The following is a 7629-nucleotide window of genomic DNA, read 5'->3' on the forward strand; positions in this document are numbered from 1 at the left end:
CTTAATCATGGCAGCACAGACACATTGCTTTAAGGGCTCTTTCTGCTGATGCAGTAAGCAGTTTAAATGCTGCATATTGTGTGGCACTTCCCAAATGCACAGTATAGGACTGAAAAAGTACAACTTATAAAAGTGACAAGTTAAAATTATTTTATAAATAGGTGTTCTAGTAAATGTACTTCTCAATGTCTTATGTATTTTGTGACCTGCTTTTCTGTTCATAGAGGTTTTCCTGTATATCCTTATATACATTTTACTGTACTAGAGAAGTAACCATTTTGTCTTCTTGATATGTATGTGTGGCCTGGTTATAGTAAGTGTAATAAAATGTTGGCACTGAAAGATTGTACTCAAATGTGCCCTTCAAGCATATAAATCTTTCAAATTATAGCTTATTAAAATATTAACATGTAGATTTTATTGTAGACAGTGGATCTTTTGAAGAATGGAAATATAGTTCTACTCAAGTAATTGAATTTGGTTTGCTGGTTAAGACATCTCTTTTTCCCCCCGATTTCCCACTGAAATGATGACTCAAAACTAGTTCAGGTTTTTGTGAGCATTTTTTATTTTTAAATGAAATTATTAAAACAAATGTTGAAGCAAAATGTCATCGTAAAATGAAAAATTACAATGTTTCACTTTGAAAACTTGAAATAAAATACCTGCATTTTTCTTCCCTCCCTTCCACCCCTCCCCAGATATGTGGGATCGCTTTTTGCTTGTTTCTTTTTTTCATTTCATTTTATTTTTTTTTGGCCCTCAGTGCATGCATGAATATGCAAACTGTTTTGGTCAATCCAAGTATGCATTTTTCCAGGAAGAAAAGGCAGGTGCCCTCATGGATCCCCTCCCCTCAACCGTCACAGTAGCATTTGAAACTGTAGCAGATATTTTGTGGCTTACATCGTACTTTCAGGAATGGCCCCAGTGGGAAATGCTCCAAGCCATATGAATCTGGCAGAAACATTAAAAAACAGCTTAGCTTCTACCTAGCATGGTACCTCCCGGATTTCCTGAGTATGGGTTAGGAATGTGAAGGATTCCTGTACAAGGATGCAGCATGTGTTTCTCTTTATAGAGCACCAGCTTGAGAGATATGTAACATGCCTGCCTCACAATTTTTCCTGATTACCTTTTAGTATTACTCCAATGGAGCCAACATTTTTTTTTATTTATCCCACTATTTTTTTCTAAACATTTTTTTTGTACATGCTGCAATAGGTTCTTCTTCTAGACATCGGAATACTTGCAACTCGCAATTTCCCAGATGGAAACTCTGAACAGCTGAGTATCTGCTATTTCCTTTCTGGTACAAGAAAAGGCATTTGTAGATCAAGCAAGCAGCAGATGGAGAACAATTGGAGTATATAATTATTCAGCCTGGGCTTCTTCTAAATGGATAGGCTGGACTCTATTTCTTTGGCCGAGAAGACAAAGGAATACTGTGACACATGGTGTATAGCCTTTCCAAAGATTCTTTATAATAGATGTAGTAAAAAATGGGAAAATAATTCCATAAGTTAAAAGGGTCTTTTTTTTTTCCTTCCCTATTAGCTCAAATCTGTCAAGTCTTTATTTCACTGATGTTGAAGCTTGATGTCAATACACAGCCTACCCAAACACTTTTGTATTAATAAACCACATTGATTTCAGTATGCTACCTGAGGACTCCATCTGGTGACACTCCTTTATTTTGCCAGACTTTTTAAGAGTTACAGCTCTAATGTGCCAAAAAAAAGTAAAATCCACCATCTACCACAGAAAAGTATTAATACATTGTGATTTTTGCTGTGTTGAAGTGAATAATTGAAATGTGTGACTCCCTGAAACTGGCCTCACTGGTTCACTGTATTTTGTAAGATGACAGTTATCAGGAAGACCGCATGCCAAAATCAATATCTAGAAACCTATTATTATTTTCACTCATTATTCAAGATTAAAAGGACATGTGAAGGAATATGCAGGATAACGAGATCTGAATAATGAGTAATGAATAATACAGGAATACAACTGGATCTGAATAATAAGGTGCTATGAAAAACTAAGGCTGTCAAAAGACGTCAAAATACTGTCAAGAAAGTATTAGAGAGGGAAACAAAAGGAGGACATTAAATATACCATCTAAAAAGACTAATAGCAAACACTTTTGTTTGGTACCTGCCTACATGGCATGCCAAGTTCACATGTTCAAACCACATATCTCTTTCCAACAGTCTATTGTATATCAAATGAAGACTAAAATCACAAACACATGGAAACACGAGTTTATGCTTAGGGAAATAAAAATGTGTTTTCAGCAGGTTTAAAGAATGAGCCTAACACCAAATGTAGCAAAATGACTTGTATTTAAGAAATAGTATGTTTCCATTTCATACTGGAAAATAACAGTAACAATAACAGTAACAGTCACAGTAATGGATAGCGTTTTAGTATTCATTGTGGTCTCTGCTGTGTTAAAGCCTAGAAATAAACAAGACAAATGCCAGTAAATTAAACTGTTGAAAATAAAATATAAGAAAAGTAGTTGTATATATATTCAAGGATTTGGTAATTCTCCATGTCAAACAACTTTTCATTTTTTATGATTCTCTCCTTTATTCTACTTGAAGGTTCAAAAGTTCATTAGTTGCTATGAAACTTGACAGAAAAATCAACCAAACCACTACAAATCAACACCCCCCATCCACCCACTGTCCCCCCCCACACACAGTCTCTCACACACACACACACACACACACACACACACACACACACACACACACACACACACACAAAACCCCATTTTTATAAGTTAAACATTCATATAGTAAAAACTCCTGCTGACTCCAGTGGAAATCAATTTAAGCTAATCCTACATCCTTTAAAAAAACCTATATAGAACAAATAATTGTAATAAATGCAATTTGTATGAAACTACTCATTTTTTGTGATTTTCTCAGTGCATAGCCAAAATATAGTAATGAACATGAGAGAGTAGCAAATGTAATTTATTTCATGAAGCTCAAATCAGGTTAAATCTGGCACTGTTATTCAAACAAAGCCTAACTGGTTTCCAGGAAGGTAAAATAAAAACCAACCAATAACTGGATAAACTGGATAAGTGAGTAACTCTTAAGGTGTGAGAGAAATGCTATTAATATCACACGATTCACATCAGTTTAATGAAATTTGCATATATTTGGTAATATACCTGAGATTTTGCTAGCTGTACATTTTCTCCATTTTCAAAGATGAAAACCAGGTTCACATGAGCAAATTTTGAAGTTTTTTTCCTGAATGGTGAGAGAAAAACTTGGATTTTCCTCTCTCTTTCTCCCTCTCAAATAAAAGTGATACATTCCAAATCAAGTTACCATTTGTCTAGTTCTGAATCTGCTAAAAATGTGTTTTACAGTGTGCAAATCTTATTTTTTACAGTTAAATACAAATCATTAGGAAAACACATATTACAAGATATTTATTTCACAGTCATGATCTGGCTTGCCATGAATCTCCTTTATTAACAAGGAAGGGCAACTCTTACTATGACTTTCTTTGGCTGACTAAACCAGTGTATATGCATACACATATAATCACACACATGGAAAGTATCAAAAAATGAGTTTTAAAGAGTAATACATTTTAATATTCTTTCCTTTTAAGTCAATAGTTCTGAAAATAGTGTTTGGAGTACCCTTAAGCAAGTGATTACAGTTGCTACATGTTTAATATATTCTTTAATGGTTTTCCAGTAGTAGTAGTAGTAGTTTTTTTACAGCTTTCACAAAAACAATACAGTAAAATGAGCAATAAAATTATATATAATAAAAAAACTGTGTGCATGCATGCATGCGTGAGTGCGTGTGTTGTGTGTGTGTGTGTACAGGACCTGGGAGGAAGGAGGTCCCTTCATCCTGTTATACTCAGTCCTGTCACTACTTCCTGCTCAGAGACCTCCCAGTCCTATTGGAGGACTTCCATGCCTTGTTGAAAAAGGTCTTAATCGGTGAGGTGTCTTCCTGTTGTTTGAAGCAGAAGAGGAGGGGATTCCTAAGGCAGGGTCTCACTGCCTGGCAGGGGTCTTATTAGCAGATGGCTCCCTGGGTTCCATCTCAAGGGTCTGCCCTATGGACCCACAGTTTAACAAACCAATGACAAAAGGAAACGTTCAACAAAATGTCCCCTTCTCTGGGGTCTAGCAGTGCCTTCTGTCCCCCAGGCAGCTGACCCAGCCTCCTCCATAGTCAGGACCCTACTAACCTTTCTATATATGCTGGGCAAGCTTTAATCTGTCCAGGGCATTCTCCTTTCCGGGTCATGTGGCCCACTGGACCACACCTGGTTCTTGCTAGCCCCAGAGGTCCTGGTCTTATAGGGATTTGACTCCCGTTACAATATCCAATACGTTTATCTATTCTTTATACACGTTTGTACAACTTAAAATACAGCATAATATATAATACTGTAAAAGAAAAGGTAAAACAAAGTAGTGAACATTAAAGCAAAACATGAGGACACTATTTTATTTTCACCCTCATTCTTTATGAAAGCAACACAAGTACACCAAAAAAGTATAGGGCAGGCTTTGAAGTGTTAGAAAGAAGCTTGATTGTGTGTAATGAATTAACCCATTGTTTAATATGTGCCATGAATGGAGATACCTATTTTCTCTCATTTCTTCAAAACACAAACAAGACCACAAATAATTATTAAGTCATCTATCTCATTGTTCCCATAATAGCATATTCTGTCTGAATCTGGGGTCCGACACCACCTGCCCATGACAACTGCCACTCTCATGAGCATCTTGTAGTCCCAGTCTAGTAATGGCTTCTCATTTTTTGTGTTTTGCACCACAGACAGGTAGGTTTCTAAACCAAAGGATGTTTGGTTGATCTTATAAAGGGGAAGTTTGAGTCAGTCTCACTGCTAGAACATCTGTCTGCATAGTGCCATCTGTAATTCTTAAATTGATAGCTTGTTTTAAATATAGGGAAAATACTGCATCCATGACTCGGTAAATTTCTCAGGCCACTTGTCTGGAGGAAAATATAGATGTTATTCAACTGTCTAAACTACGCTTTACTTGGGGAAGGAGAGGCTTGGGGTATCTGGTGGGCATAAAAATCCTATTTCTATCTAGTATTTTGGAGTTCTTAATTGAGCTAAGATGCTCACATGTATCAGTTCAGTTTTGGAAAGCATAAACCCTCCCACCCATCATAGAATAAGATATAAAATCTACCTTAAAAAGTAATTAGAAATCTTTTCTGTTTTTGGACCCTAGCGGAAGCACCCCAAAGTTCTGCTCCATACAATAAAATGAGCTCTAACTTGGACCTAAAGACCTGTACCACTCTTCTCTCTCCAGAACCGTTCTTCTGTCTCTTATTGCTAAATGATAAAACTGCATATAGGGCTTGCTTTAGACTAGTATTTGCATTTTTAGTGTGCCTATTCCATCCTTTTATTCAGATTTTTTTCCAGGTCTAAAGCAGATTCCAAGGAATTTAAAAGAAAACACCATCTCTAGTTTATTTTTTCCTGTAAAAAACAAACTAGTTTTCTTTCATTCCTAAAAAAACAATACCTTGGTTTTAGCTATGTTTATTTCCAAGGTATTTGAGGTCCAATACTGCTGAAAAGAATCTAATAATCTTTGGAGACCTAATTGGGATTGTGACATTATTAATGTGCCTGCATAAAGCCAGACAGGGATAGGGTCATTCAAAATGGGTAGTTGGAATTGATTCCCTGTTAGCTTTAATATCATTAATATAACTGTAATTTGTATCCAATGTGCATTCATTATCATTATAATTGTGCAAGAAATGTGTTACCAGAGTAAAAAGTCCATTTATTGGATTCTAGCATGTTAAAATGTAACATGGGATACGTGAAATATGTGCTCTAGAAATGTATGCAACCATACCACATTGAATATTCCACTTTGCTCCCTCATTATAGCATCCCTTTTCTGGAGTGGGTGACAAAAGAAAGATTGAAAAGTAATTGCAGGATAGTACATGCCATCACTCGGTCTCTTTCCTTAAGAGAATGTCAAACTCCAGCACAAGAAAAAAGAAAAAAACAAAACAAAACCAGAAAATAAATACATCCCAAACAAATGCCTGACTATAGTTTAAAAAGTACAGAGATTTAAAAAGTAAAGAGATTTCTACTCTGTTTCTCTACAGTATCTCTCTGACCACATCATTACTGCTACATGTATTATTGGCAGTAGCAGCTCTTTCAGAAGCTGAATTAAATTCCAGTAAATACAAGCCTCCTATCTGTATTGGTCCAAGCCATTCATAATCTACATAGGTACAGAAAACCATTCAGTAAATGTTGTATTATTCCAACTGTATTAATAAAAACAGTCTGATGTAACCGTCTTTCTGTCTTACACAAAGAGTACACTTTTTTAGTTTGTACCACGATAGCCTTATAGCTATCAATAGTGAGAACAGTGGCAGCAGAGCACCCACAAGCACCTTCTCCTATTATCATCTATTTTTGTTATCCTTTTATTCCTTGAATGCTTTTTTGTGTATTTATAATTCAAAAGTACATGCTATACCACTGAAGAAAACACAGTGAACCAAATTCATTCTAAATATCATACCACTAAAGCCAGGGATGAATTTAGACCATGCCTAGCACAAAATGATTGATTTAAGGTAGAGCTTTTAATGCTAGCAAAATACAGAGAAACTGTGATAGCACACACTAGCCAACAATCACTTTTCAATCTTTCTTTTGTCATCCACTTCGGAAAAGGGACTCTATACTAAGGAGCAAAGTGGAATATGCAGTATGGGATGACTGCATTATCACTAAAATACACATTAAAACTATTGATTCAGAATCTCACATCTATTATTGATGACCGTTTTAGATTCAAGGCACCCCTCCCTCTGCAAGTTTTGTGAATTGTGTGGCACCCCAGTTCAAAAAAAGAATTAATTTATTATAGTGCTTACCTCATTGCAGTGGAGACAGGTAGTGGAGGCAAGGAAGTTGCTAGGCAGGGGAAGCATAAGCCTGCCCTCATTTGCTTTTCTTCTTACACCTGGACCTGGAGCCTGCTTTTACCTGCTTATCTGTTTATGCTCCCTGCAGCACCCTTTGAAGGCTGTCGTGACATCCCACGATGACCTGGCATGCTGGTTGAGAATCTGTGTAATACAGTGTAGTATTAGGAAGAAAAAAATACACATATTTTGCCTACCTCTGGTGGCTGTCCAGTTAAAAAGAAGAGGCACTTACATATCCTGACCAACATTTCCTCCTTCAGAACAATTTCTAACAACAAAAGCTATGAGTGAATTGTGTCTGTACTCAAAATGGTCAATGCCTTTTCCTACATAGTTGACACTATAATGTAAGAACGGCAGTGTCCAACATACTAACATTTAGGAAGAAAATAACTATCCCATGAGTTATTTCACTTCAGTGCCAAAGTCTATAAAAAATATAATGAAAATACAAATAGCAAGATAATTATGTTACCTAGCTATATGTTGTTTGGGTTTTTTTTCTCCTGAAAACCAAAAGCACAGGCTTATTCTTTAGAATTATTGGCTGGACATCAGGTGGAATAGATAGCTAGAATGACTGGGCAGACGATGAAAGGGAATTCTT

The 7629-nt window shown here is 36.1% G+C and overlaps 1 long non-coding RNA gene across 1 annotated transcript; it reads right to left on the reverse strand.

Moving 5' to 3' along the window:
• Nucleotides 1-1610: 1610 nt before the first annotated feature.
• On the reverse strand, nt 1611-7379 carry LOC132248688 (uncharacterized). Its single transcript, XR_009460017.1, has 3 exons — nt 6969-7379; nt 3194-4444; nt 1611-2463 (listed from the first exon to the last, which is right to left on the reverse strand). It is a non-coding gene; the product is annotated as an uncharacterized LOC132248688 (long non-coding RNA).
• Between the last annotated feature and the right edge of the window lie 250 nt (nt 7380-7629).

Source organism: Alligator mississippiensis, chromosome 1 (assembly GCF_030867095.1).
Source record: "Alligator mississippiensis isolate rAllMis1 chromosome 1, rAllMis1, whole genome shotgun sequence".
Classification (NCBI taxonomy): domain Eukaryota; kingdom Metazoa; phylum Chordata; order Crocodylia; family Alligatoridae; genus Alligator; species Alligator mississippiensis.